Here is a 12,888-nt window from a genome sequence, read left to right on the forward strand (position 1 = left end):
CGCAGCCTGAAAGCGCCGCAGCTAAGCTACTCCTTGAGCACACGTGGGTACCGAATGGGTCCGCTGCGGCCGGGGGCTGCTCGTTAATACCTGGCTGCTGCCTCGCCCATTTCACCAGGTCTCACCGTCAGCGCTTCACCGCGTTGTTGCAGATAAAGCAGCTACTAAGTTAAATAATAAAAAGAGAGAGCAGCCGCCGAGCGAGCGGGGGGATGCGGGCGGAGAGGAGGAGCGAGCAGCAGGCCTGAGGGACGGGGCAGCGGAGGGCAGGGGGCCATCAGCGCCCCGAAGGAGGCGAAGCGGCAAGAGAAGAGCAGCTCCCGCGGAAACGCCGCTGGACCTCGGGGAGGGAGCCCGCGGAGCCCCCCGGAGGGCGGCAGCGGGTGCGGAGGCGGCCGGGGCAGCGAGGGACCGAGGGCTGGAGGAGGCGGTGGGCAGGGGGCAGCGGCGCCGCGGCGGCCGCAGGGGCTGGAGTTGCGATGGAGACCCCGGTCACACCGAGCGGAGGCGAAGAAGAGCTACGAATTAAGAGGTATATAGGCGGAGCGTTGTCAGAAAAAGATGTAGTTATCTGTTTGCTCGTTTCGAGGCGTAGGGAGTACGAGGGCTGGAGCAGCTGCTCCTCTGAAATTCACGTTGGCTGGACCGGTCCTGGCGTATCTGAAAGGGAAAAACCCAACACGAGAACACCTAAAATCAAAAGGTCCAAAGTGCTTTGGCAAGCGGGGACAGATATTCTTCAAGCTGACGCGACGGGGACCCCAACTGCAGCTTGCTACACCGTGCCGCCTGCGGTGTCCAGCTGTGCCCGGGGTGGTGCCTCCAAGGGAGGGTTGGCCCTGCCCTGCCCAGAGCCCTTTCAGCCCTCCAGCAGCGGGGGAAGGTGCCAGGGACCCCACCTTGCCCAGCTTTTGCCCCGGGAAGTCATCGTGACTGGGAGAGGTGTCTGTCTGAGCTAAATCGAGTAACAGGTTTATTTAGCAAATAAAATGCTTTGCCGTTACCATACGTTCTTCATTGCAAGCGTGCAGCCGGTTACTTTCTTGAAGTGATGGATAGGTGTTTAGGCACCTTTTTGTTGTACCAGCACTGTGAAGCCACTGAATCATTTGTTGCCTGCCCTACGTGGTGGAAAAGAACTGAGCCAGGAAAGCCTAATGTTCTTCTGGGTGCTAATTCCAACTCTTAATCAAGATCTGATTACCAAAAAGGAAGACAGAGCATAAAAATGCTATAAAGATTTAAAATTTTTCTATCTTGCCCATAATTCACGCCGCAAAAGTGTCCATTATGGCATTCACTCTAGCAGGAAAATTGTGATGTTGTTGCAAGATTCCTTACAGTCAGAGCTCCTGTCAATGATGATGAATAGTGTCGGTCCATATGCTAGTTCTATACAGCTCTACAGTACCAGCGAGCTCTCGTTCTCTTTCTGCTTCCTCAAAAACATGGTATACCTGAAGAACAGTAAAAGCTAATTAAAAATAGTTAATAGGTTAATCACACTCCGTCTTATATTTATCTAATGCAGAGCACTGATTCTTTAGTGATGTAGCTTTGAAGCATTACCACGAGCCAAGAAAATGAATCAGACATTTAATGGAGATGTGGAAACGGAAATTTCTTGTAAGACTACAAAATCGCAGGCCAATAATACACTAAAATATAATAAAGTTATCATTAAAATTCCACGCATGAAATGCCATCCTCTGTGTCCTCTCTCACTAGGCAATAAACTGAGGCAAAGCTGGCCAGAAGATTTTTCAGGAGCCAGGCCTTTGGATACATCTCACCTGCTTTTTAGCATTCTTGTCCCAGAGTGTCTGCCTGCAGAACTCTGGTGACAGCCAAAGGCAGAGGCGTCACGTCGTGGGCCACCCCACTGTGGACCCCCTGGTTTGCTCTTCAGAGTGCCAAGGGCCATGAAACACTACCAGCTCTAGCTGGGGCGTGTGCTGGAGTTGTTAACCTCGGACTGACACTGCTTTGCGTTACTTATTTGGTCTGACCGCGCAGGGGTGGTTTCTGTGGGTAACAGCTTCCCCTCTCTAGCCGGTGGCGGATGCTGTGAGCTCTGCCTTCCCTGGGGGCTTCAAATCACTTCTGCTCTAACGCTGTGGTCCCCACATTCTGGCCGAATTTCTGTTTCCATTCGCACTGAGTTGTATCCAGAATAATAGGGAACGGAGGCTGAGACTGTTAATGAGACTGAGTGGAAACGAGACTCGTCATTGCCTTTTTAAAACAGCTGCAAGGACAAGGAGGGCGTTGCAGGCTGCTGCTTACAGTCACCTCTGTTGCCATTTCAATATTTCTTTTGCTTTCCTTAAATGAGACAGATGTTCAAATATTTTCTGTATGCTCAGTTAGGCAAAATATTTTTCTCCTTTCAGGAGCACTGAAAATATTTGATGCTGGAGCAGAGTAGTTACTTTTACTTTTGATTTGTGATCATTGGTTCAGCCTGACCCCTGCTGGGGGAAAGCCGTGAGGAGAGGACTACAAGTGCAGAGTGTCCGTCTGTCTGAGACCACAGGTTCACCAGAGACCATTCCTGGCGCAGACCTGCTCCAAATCCCTCCCCCATCCACCCCAGGCCCGTTCCCTGCTCAGGCTCTGCCCTCACTGCACGCTTCCCTCTCAGCAGTACAAGCCTTACCTGAAGTTTGTCCAGCTTACACCTCCAAAGACTGCCCACCACCTCCTTTGTTACACTGCAGTGTGGAAATGACACCTATCTATTTAATGTGACCACAGGGGTCCACTGAGGGTGCACCCGGTGCTCCACTGGCATCCCGGCTCCGAAACCCTGCTAGCAATAGCTGTGTGGCATTGCTGATTACCAAGCCTCTGTTTATCCTACCTAATTAGTGCAAAACAGATTTCTCACTGTTGCCATATTTGTCTGTTCCTGTGTGGAGCTACCGAGAGCTGCAGCTGGCACAGGTGTGCCCATGATGTGATGTGGCGTTCAGAAAAGGTATTTCCCTCTAGCCACATGCTTGTGAAAAACTGCAGTCCTTGTGGTAGGGATGACCCTTCTTTCCACTCGAAATGGGAGCAGCAGCGCCAGCGACTGCTGCTGCCTCTGCCCAGCATGATTGCTTTTGAGTGGCCTGCTCCATTTCTAGGTGGGCTTGGGGAATCCTGTGAGGACTGGATGTATGTGGCTGAGCAGACACAGGCAAGGAAACTGTTTTAGAAACCTGTTATTAACAGTCAAGCTGAAATGTACATGCCATAGGCCAGATGTGTAACAGCAGGGACAAGGAGCATTGGTGCTCCATCTCCGTCATTTATTTTTGCCTAAGGGCTGTGAAGGTGCCACCTTTCCAAAGTTACCTTCCTTTTTCTTTCCATTCTGCATCACTGCACAGACATTTCCCACTCTGGTGTATGAGCACATGAGGTGTGGATAAACATACCAATTTAGAACCCAACAGAAGTTCACCCACCATCGTCTGGCCCCAGGGGGCCAGTTGAGCCACCCAAGCACGTGCAGGGCAGTGAGTGTCCCCACAGCTGCAGTTGTTGGGTATGGTTCCAGGCTCTACCCTGGCATTTGTGCGAGTGCTTTCTTGATGTGTATAACCAGGTATGCTGTAAGGCTAAAACTAATGTCTAGCTTTACTTTGGTTTCACATTAACAGCAAAAATGGAAATTTAACTGGCATAGCTGGAGTTTTATATAGTTTTTTTTCACTCTGTGAGACAAATATATGTACAGTAGGCCATCACTGGCTATCGATCTCTAAGCAGCCCCCCGTGGAAATCAGCAGAGAGAGCTTTGCTTAGAAATTGTTGGCACAGGGTGGTCCAGTGTCAGGGAACTGGAAATCGTTAAATTGATGATCTAAATGGGGATGGGAGGGAGAAAGTGGCGGTGGTAGCTATCATTATGTGCATATTTTTATGATTTTTTTAGAAAACCGTAGTTCAGCATTTTCCACCGCACCGCAGGCTGACGGGGCTGCATCGATTAGCAGATTCCGACTAAATGGTAAAAAAACGTTCCTGAGTCCGCGGCACTTCCTTCAACCCCGCTTTGCTCCAGAAAAGATCTCGCTGGCTTCGTGTCGGTTTCAGCGTGAGGACCCGCGGAGCGGCACCAGCGGCCTGCAGGCGCGGGAGCGCTTCGGGAGCAGCGCCGGGACACGCCGCGCCCCGGGAGGCCCCCGGCCGTTCCCCGGCAGTCGGCGGGTTCCCGGGGCTGCGGCCGGCCGCCAGCGCGGTGCTCGCTCCCGCAGCTCCACCTAGCGAGGAGCGCCCTGCCCAGCCGCCGTGTCGGCTCCCCGCCGGCTCTCCGGCGCTGGAAACCGCAGCGCTGTGTCCGCAGGGCGAGGCGCGTCCTCCCTGCCTTCCCCGTTCTCCCCAGGCCCGGTCCCACCAAGCCAGGCCAGGGGTCCGGCGGAGGCGAGCTCTCCTCCAGCCCCGCAGTGGCGAGGACCACCTCGAGCGGCCGCTCTCCCTGCCGGGCCTCCCGAGGAGCAAGGCTGGAGGAGAGAAGCCCTTCTCAGGGAAGGGCATGAGGAACGCGGTGAAGCTTGATGCTTTCAGTCCCTCTCTTACAGCCTGCTGAAAAAACATCTACATGGGGTTTTATCTCAACAGTGAACTTGATCTGAACTGCCACCGCTAACTTGTGAACCACTGTAACACACGCAGGTCACACCGAGCTTCCCTCACGCCAAGCCCCTTGCCTCATTTCTCTGAACCCGGGTGGGCTCAGCAAGGCCCTGCTGTCTTGGCCATGCTGGTCCTGGCCTGGTACAAACCGATGACAAGAGGACAAGCAGCTGGTTAGTCTCAGTGTGCGGGCAACTATCGAGGGGAGTCGCTACACGCTGCCCGGGCCAGTCCCGCTGCCCCAGAGGAGCAGCAGAGCAGACCCTGTGCTCTCCTTCCACCACCGTACAGCATTACCGTGTGGTGTCTTGCACAGAGGCTGGCTGTTTTCTTTATAACTTTATTACAATACAACAACGGAAGATACAAACCTGTGTGTATAATCGTGAAGGACAAGATGCTTCTGCCTGCCCCGTGCCACCAGGGGCTGCTGTGCCACAACGGAAGGGGCAAGAGCGTTTGTTCCGGGATGGGGCCAGGGCTGTAGGCTGCACCACTGCTTTAGGTATGCACCATTGCTTTCCTTGGGAATGGCTGGAGCAGAGCAGCCTGGCAGCCTGTTGAGCAGCAGGAAGGAGTTACTTCCCTCCCATCAACGTGCAGCACCATCCAGCCCTGTAAGCACCATGTCACCTTACTGGCCCCACCAGCAGCGTGGGGGTTTGTTACAGGGGCTGCGAGTGCCATGCCATTCAGAGCTGAGCAGCACCTTGAGAGGCCTCAGGGGATATGGTGGCTTGCGCCAGGGGCAACCCCATTCTCCAGGGGAGAATATGAAGTGACTCCCACGACAGAGGCAGCAGGGCTGCTGGGTTGGCCCTGCAGCCATAGGGAAGCACAGGACAGCTGGGCATGCTCTCCAGAGGTGTGATGGGGAAGGCAGGGAGAATCCTGTGGAGCCTGGGAGCTGCTGAAGCAGGAAGACTGATGGTCAGATTTTTGTGTAATAAGCCAAATCCTTAGGAGAGGAAGGTTGTTCAGGCATCTTTTTTTTTCCCTGTGCTTTCCTCTTTCTAGAGGATAAGAGATGCAGACTGCTAAAAAGCCTCCAGCCAGAAGGGGCAATTTCCTACTGTGAGAGTTTGAATCCAGCTTCCCACCTCAGTTTGCAGTAGCTTGCCAAGGACTCCTGGGATAAAGCGTGCTGCCATTTCCTGCCCCACAGAGAAAATGGTCATTTTTCTACAGATTTCTCAGTCACCTCTACCAGCTCCCACTCCTGTTCACCTTCACGCTTTCCTTCTCATCTGTCATAACCAGTGATGTCAATAAGAATCACGTTCTGCAGCTGGCATGGACTTCTTGTGGTACTGGGGATAGGGCATCAGTGAATGCTTTGGCTGCAGTAAGATACCTAGGGGTTTCGTAGCTTCTGCCTCCAGGCATCTTCTTGATGCTTTGCTATTTTGAACTAATTTCTTCCAGTACTAGCTTTGGCTAGCTGACACGGTGGCACGAAAGATGCTGTTCAGAAAGCACCTGCTGAGTGTGTTGATACTGCAGCTGGCTGAAAGTGAGTCTTCTTGTATTGGTGAACAAGGAATTTCTTTAGTTCGCAATCACATGAAAAAAACCCAGATTAAAGAGCAAGCGAGCCTGATGATATCGTTCTGGACTTCTTTCTCTTATTTTGACTTTGCGCTGCAGGCTTCAGGTAAGCCCACAGCCATATGGCGCAACAGTAGAAGCAGTAGAAAGCCACTTGCTGTGGTTGCTTTCCATTCCCACTTCGGTTCTTGCTCTTCCAGCAGTGCCTGGCTGAGGACCGGCCAGTTTGGTCAGAGCCCCAGAGGGAGCTAAAAATGCTAAGAAGGAGAACTGATGCCTTTTTTGGGCAACCAGTATCTAATCCTTCTGGTGTTACAGATTCCTTCTTCACCATGATCTCAGCACGAGGCGGGCAGCCAGCTGAGGGGTTTGGGGGCCAGGCAATAGGCTGATTGACCCCAGCTTTCTTGGCGCATTTAGCACACAGAGCATGTCTCTAGAAGAACCTACCTGTTCAGAATCAAGTGTTTTTCCAAAAAATCTGGCACCTCCAGGTAGGAAAAAGAGGCATAAGAAGAACTTGCTGACAGCTGCCACTGTGTGTGCTGGCCACTAACGAAGGAGAGAAGTGAGATCAGGAACAGGAGCACTATGGCATACATCCAGAAGCCACTAGTCAAGATTTGCTGGGAGGCTTTCAACCACAATCCTGAAAACTTAAAAAAGAGAAGAGGCCTTGGGTCGTTGTCTTTTGTAGATCATGTTTTCTTGTCTCTTTTTAGGCAAGGAGAAGACACTTCTCTCAACCTGTATCCCCCTAGTAAAGAGCTCAGGGTTTCACGTAACAGAGTTCCAGTCCACAGAGTTTGGAGAAAGATGGCAAAGGTATAACCAATTAGTAATTTTTATTGTATTTTTATGACTATACCACTGGAAGATAATGGTCAGAGAATTCACCTAAGTGAATATGTAGGAGGACCTTTGTAAAGCACAAGATGTACTTCAAGCTGAAGACTACAACAACAAAATGGCAGCAAACCAGGACTTTACAGGGCAACCTTTCCAGATTGTGACTATAATACTTGGCTTAATTGCATCCTGCTGACTGCTCGCCACTTACAAAATACACTCTGAGTGTGCCATAATGCTTTGCCTGTCCCTTGAGTTAAGATAGTAAGATGGCATTGCTGGCAAAACAGAGTGATATTTCATAAACTGCTAAAAATCAATGGTGATATGCCTGCTCATACTTTAGATGAACTTTTTTTTATGAACTGGAAAGTAATAGTGTGGTTTATACCAGGGTTTGATTAAATGAAATGACATAAAACTTCTTGAAAGCAGTATAAAAAAGGGGGGGAGCAAATCCAGTGACAGAAAGCAGAGACAAGTGCAAGCTATGCTCCATGCACCACAAATCAAGTAAACAGTAAATACTTCATGTGGAAGTGTTACTCTGACCTGAGAATGGGAGAAGAAGTTGCTGAAACTGCACAACAGCATTTGCCTAGGCATAAAAAGATGGCAAAATACCCACTGATGGGACTGGGGCTTGGCCTTGTATCTGGCATGTAGGGCAGCACGTGTTTGTTGCAACAGGGCAAAACAGGGATTGCTCATAGCGCAGTAGGAAAGCCCCTTCCCTGAGAGCCCAGTCATCAGAGAGCTTTGTGGTGTGCTCAGTTACATAGAAAGAACCAGAATGACCTGAGACTGAAGAGGGAAAATGACGTTTAGGCACAAGCACAGTCCCCTTGAGATCATGCAGAAGGGATTATCTCTTGCAGATGAAGACAATCGGCTGTTAGATGCAGGCACTTGCAGTGATAAGGCTGGTGCCAGCCATATATATGTTAATATAAATGGTCTCCACCTCTGGTGAAACCACTGGGAGTTGCACTGGGCACAATGTGCTTGCTTGGCCAAGTTTCTCCTGGCAAGCAAGTTTTGCCAAACGGAGTGGTGGGGGCTGTGTAGGAGGCAACAGGTCTCCCCTTCCTCCCTCCCACCCTGCCTGCTGCAGGCTGTGGGTTAGGGTTCCTGACCTTGTCCTGTGAGGGACCAGGTGTCCCACCAGAGTCTCCACCAGGCTGGTATCACTCTGAAGGTGCTGCTGAGCTGCCACACAGCAGCTCCAGCTGTGGGGTCACTCGAAGGAACTATTGCTATCTAGTGAGGCCTTTCTAAAAGCACCTTATAAAACTTTATGGAGAGTGGTTTGCCCTTCAGTCCTGCCCAAAACAGCCAGAGAGTAAGCTAATTTCTCCAAAGACTTTAGACTGAATTTGGTGCAGAACAGCTGATTCTGTCAGTTGTACATTTCATAGGACTTGTCTAAAATGGAGCCAGCTCCTCTTTTCTCTCTGGCAGGGAACAGCTGATTCTGTCAGTGCTACATTTCATGGGACTTGTCTAAAACAGAGCCAGCTCCTCTTTTGTCTCTGGCAGTCACTTGCATTTTGACAGAGTGGTGCCATCAGTCCCTTTAAATGATACAGCCTTGCCCAGCTGGACTTGCAAAGGCATAGTCTCTGGCATCAGCCAGTCTGTTTCCTCATCAGGCTTGTCCCCACCTTTTTCCTTGCTAAAAGTACCCCTGCCAGCAGGGAAGAGCTGCAAGCTGATAAATTACGATATTCCAAACAGAGGTTTGGATTAAGAGAAAGGATCTGCATGGATAATATAACATACGGCGCGTGCAGAATTGCACAGGAAGGGTGTGTTGCAGATTCATGGCATGTTCAGACAGTCACAACAAGTAAGTTCAAGGATTAATTTCACATCTTATATGAAAACAGCAGCAGCTTGCCAAACACCTATCGTGTATGAACCCTTTTTTTGGGAAAAAACAAGAGCATCTCAGGGATTATGGTAGGAAGGAAGGATCAAGAATAATTCAGTAGCTGTCCAATACTCAGCCGCTTGGACCAAACAGAAGGTGACAGCTGCCTAGGGCAAAGGTTCCTGCAGCCAGACCTTTCACAGTGGTCACTAGAATATGTTCCTCAGAGTCTGGTGCTTAATTTGGAAATAATGAGGTCAGTTTGTTTTGTTGTTTTGCTTTTTCTGGCATACAAATGGCCTACATTATAAAGTTCAAATGTGCAAGTAATAAGCAAATAATTCTCAACCACAAATACCGTGGACTGTGAATTTTTTTATGCCTGACTAGTAAATGTAAACAGATTACGTGACATTTTAACTAAACACAAAAGAACAATTCAGTGTGATCAGTGGATTTAAATTACTAAAATATAGATATGGATGCTCTATTCAGGATGTTTTGCCAAAGCATCATTGGCTTTCAACCCATGTTAAACCCAGCAAGACAGTATTAGAGCTCATGCTGTGTTCATTTAGAGAGGGAAAAGCAGCCCTCTTGATTGACTCATAGTCTATATTGCAGTGCGGCTTTCCTTTTTTTTTTCCGGCATCTGAGCCTACTGCTTAGAGCTGGAGGAGGATTCAGCTCAGAGTGCACAGGTTGTGTAATAGTGAGCTTCTGACCTGGAATTTCAGCTTCGAGCATATCCCGAGCACCTGGGCTCCAGTGCCCTGCTCCCACGTGCTGTCTGAAGGCAGCACCCGGCAGCATTTTGCAGCTCTTGGTTTTGTCAGGGGAGCACAGGGTATTAATAGTACGCCTTGTGCTTTAGAGAACAAACACTCAGCGTGATCTGAGGCTGCTGTACCGCTCTTCTCTCTGCTTCTTTCTGGCTTGGGGTTAGCCTCTTTATAGCGATCTAGGGGTACAACAAGATAATAAATTGATTAAATGCGGCACATTATGATATCGTTCATAATTAATATTATTGAGGGGATACTGAGCCATTGTTGACACCGTTTGACATTGCTGTCTATGCTGACCAGTAGGTATCGACACGTTCCACTTGTCTCACTTGTTCTGTGCATTAGTATGAATCCATTTAAAAAACCCCAAAGCTGCAAACCACTTCTGTTTCCGAGATGTCCAGCAGTAGGGCTCCTCAGTGTTACATCTGCAGATGTGCTGTTCTTTCCAGCATGTGTTTTGAGGCGGGGACCTTCTGTTCCTCAGCCTCCGAGCAGACAGAGGACCACCAGTTCCTTCCGTTTCCTTATGCTGCAGCAGCAACAAAGCAACCTCGCTCTTCTTCTGTCCTGCACAAGGGGCTTTCTGTTGGTCAGCGGAGACAACAGCAGTCCCTAGCCGGCTGCCTTTCTGTCTTTCAGGAGGCTGTATGCAGCTTATGTAAGTGCTTTAATGCAAGGCTTATATAACTGTTTTAATGTCAGGGCTTCAGTTTTGCGTCTGCCTGTGGAGAACTCCCCCTTCTGTACGTAGGTCGAGACACACAGCAGAGAGGCAGCTCCCAGCCAAGCAGACAAGGCAGGTCTGCCTGCTGTGGGTAACTGGAGTGCGGGGCAAGGGGGAGTGTGGCCGGGGCAGGTGATGCATCTTAACCTTGGGCATCTGGGGGAAACGCAGGGATGTGCTTGTTACAGGCTTTCCTGCGCTGCAGAAAATGTTGGGCTGGGTCGCTGAGGTTTGTGTTGTTTACTGGCAGCTTTGAGCCGTTGAAGTCATGTGGGAATACAGGCAAGAGAGAGCAACAAAAACCTCTGAGGCCTCACACATCAAGATATTGAACTTCCGTAGAAGAGAAGCGATAATATTTGTCTATCAGAAAAGTCGGTGGCTGACATGCTCATACCAGAGAACACTGAGGTTTCTGCCACATGTTGCGAAACCACACAGCGTCACAACACTTGGAGAAGTGATGTTATATTCCAGCCAGTGTAGTTCCCTGCCCCAAAGAAACCTGAGTAACAGGGTGTCGACTTGGAAAATTCCCATCAGACCAGTCTAACCAGCTGTGACTCAAAAGACACACTGGGCTCCCATAACTGCAAGGGTCGAAGCGGGACAACCATGCTCCCATGCTCTGCTTGCTCTCTAAGCCCCCTGTCCTGTAGCTCTTCTGGGAGCTCCTTGCCTCTTTCCTCTGGGCTGCAGAGGCTTGAAAACTTTGCTGCGATAAGCTGTTTTCCTGTCCCTCCCACATTTCTAAGTGCTAGTGAAAAGGTGTGTGGCAGCAGCAGGAGCATCTGGCTGGCAGAGAGGAACAGAACTGGGGCTAGGCTCCTGCCTGATCCCATTGGAGCCTGGTAGTTGTTTTTAATTCTCTTTCTCCTGGTGGCCCTGCCCAGAAGATTGCTCATTCCCTCACCCCACTGTCACCAGTTGTTCATTGCTTGCTCTCTTTCTTATTTCTGAAATACAGTGACTCATCCTCTTGCACTCGCCTTGCCTCTGCTCATTAATACATTTTGAGTATTTCACCTTTTCCTTCTTTGCCATTATTGTTACTTTCTTCCATCACATCATTTGCTAAACAAATATTTTTACCTCCAAGCTTTTCCAGGTGATTTCTTCTCCCCTTCACTGTTTAGGTTAAGGGTGGAGCAAAGCTGTAGGAGAAATGGAGGCTCTTACTCCTCTCCTAGATGGGACATAAAGATCTGCTTAATGATCTTTATGCAGGTATTAAAGCATTGTCTCTGTCTTGTTGACAACAGAAGGGCCTTTTCTGTGGCAAAAGTGTAGCATCTAGTTGTTCTCAGCCCTGTATTTGTTAGGCCAGGTTTACCAGGAAGGTCTCTAACAAGGCATGCACTTCTTCAGCTAGACCCGGCTGCTCGGTGGTGTCCACCCCACCCTGCACTACTGACCCATATGTGGGATCCGCATGCTGGGGGAAACAGCGTGGATGCCTGCTCCATGTACCACAGCCACCACAGGCTCCACAAAGCTGCGGAGGCCAGACAAACCACTTTGTATTTTCTCTGTGCAGAGAAAATTAGTTTTTATGCTTTCCTCTAGACAACTAGTCCCATTGCAGGGCCAACAGAGTAAAAGCATGTGTTGAGCTTGAAGTAAGGGAAATTGTGGTTTATTAATGGTCTTAAGCTGCACCAGAGGAGGTTCAGGCTGGATATTAGGAAGAATTTCTTTACTGAAAGGGTTGTCAGGCATTGGAACAGCCTGTCCAGGGAGGTGGTGGAGTCACCCTTCCTGGAGGTGTTTAAGAGACAGGTAGATGTTATACTTAGGGACATGGTTTAGTGGTGTTCGTAGACCTAGGACAAAGGCTGGACTCGATGATCTTGAAGGTCTCTTCCAACCAAAACTCTTCTAGGATTCTATGATTCCATGATTCTTCTAAAAGCTTTGCTGGAGAAATGCTCACAAGGGAAAACACAATAGTAGAAACATCCTGAAAGAGAAGAGAGTGGAAAGTACGCCTCATTACCCATTGGGATCCACTCTGTGCCCACCTCATCCTGTATAGTTTAGATTTCTTCCCTGCTGGGGAACTGTTTCCCTCCCTTGCATATTCTGAGGAAGGAGAGCTGAGTTTTGACTCAGGGTGTCAAAATGTTGGAGGATCCAGGCCATATGGTCATACTGCTGATCTGCAGTGGGCTGCTGCTGTCACCTTTGTCCATAAAGGACCTGATGGCAGAAGCTGTGCCTCTGTGGCCTCTCTGGTCTGGCATTGGGTCTCAGGTTTGCCTTCTTTTAGGACACCAGTTTTTTGCACGTGCCTGGGGACACTGCAGGCATGCTACCTCCTGACACAGCCAGTGGTGCATGGGTAAAACATTCTACAAAAATCACTGCTTTTCCTGAAAACGGGAGGGTCCACACTTTTCATTAGTGAGGTCAGAGTCGGTTTATAACGCCATAACCCGTGTCCACTCACAGCAGCTTGGTCTAACTTCCTGAACTGC

This window comes from Leptosomus discolor, chromosome 4 (genome assembly GCF_034619465.1).
Source record: "Leptosomus discolor isolate bLepDis1 chromosome 4, bLepDis1.hap2, whole genome shotgun sequence".
NCBI lineage: Eukaryota > Metazoa > Chordata > Aves > Leptosomiformes > Leptosomidae > Leptosomus > Leptosomus discolor.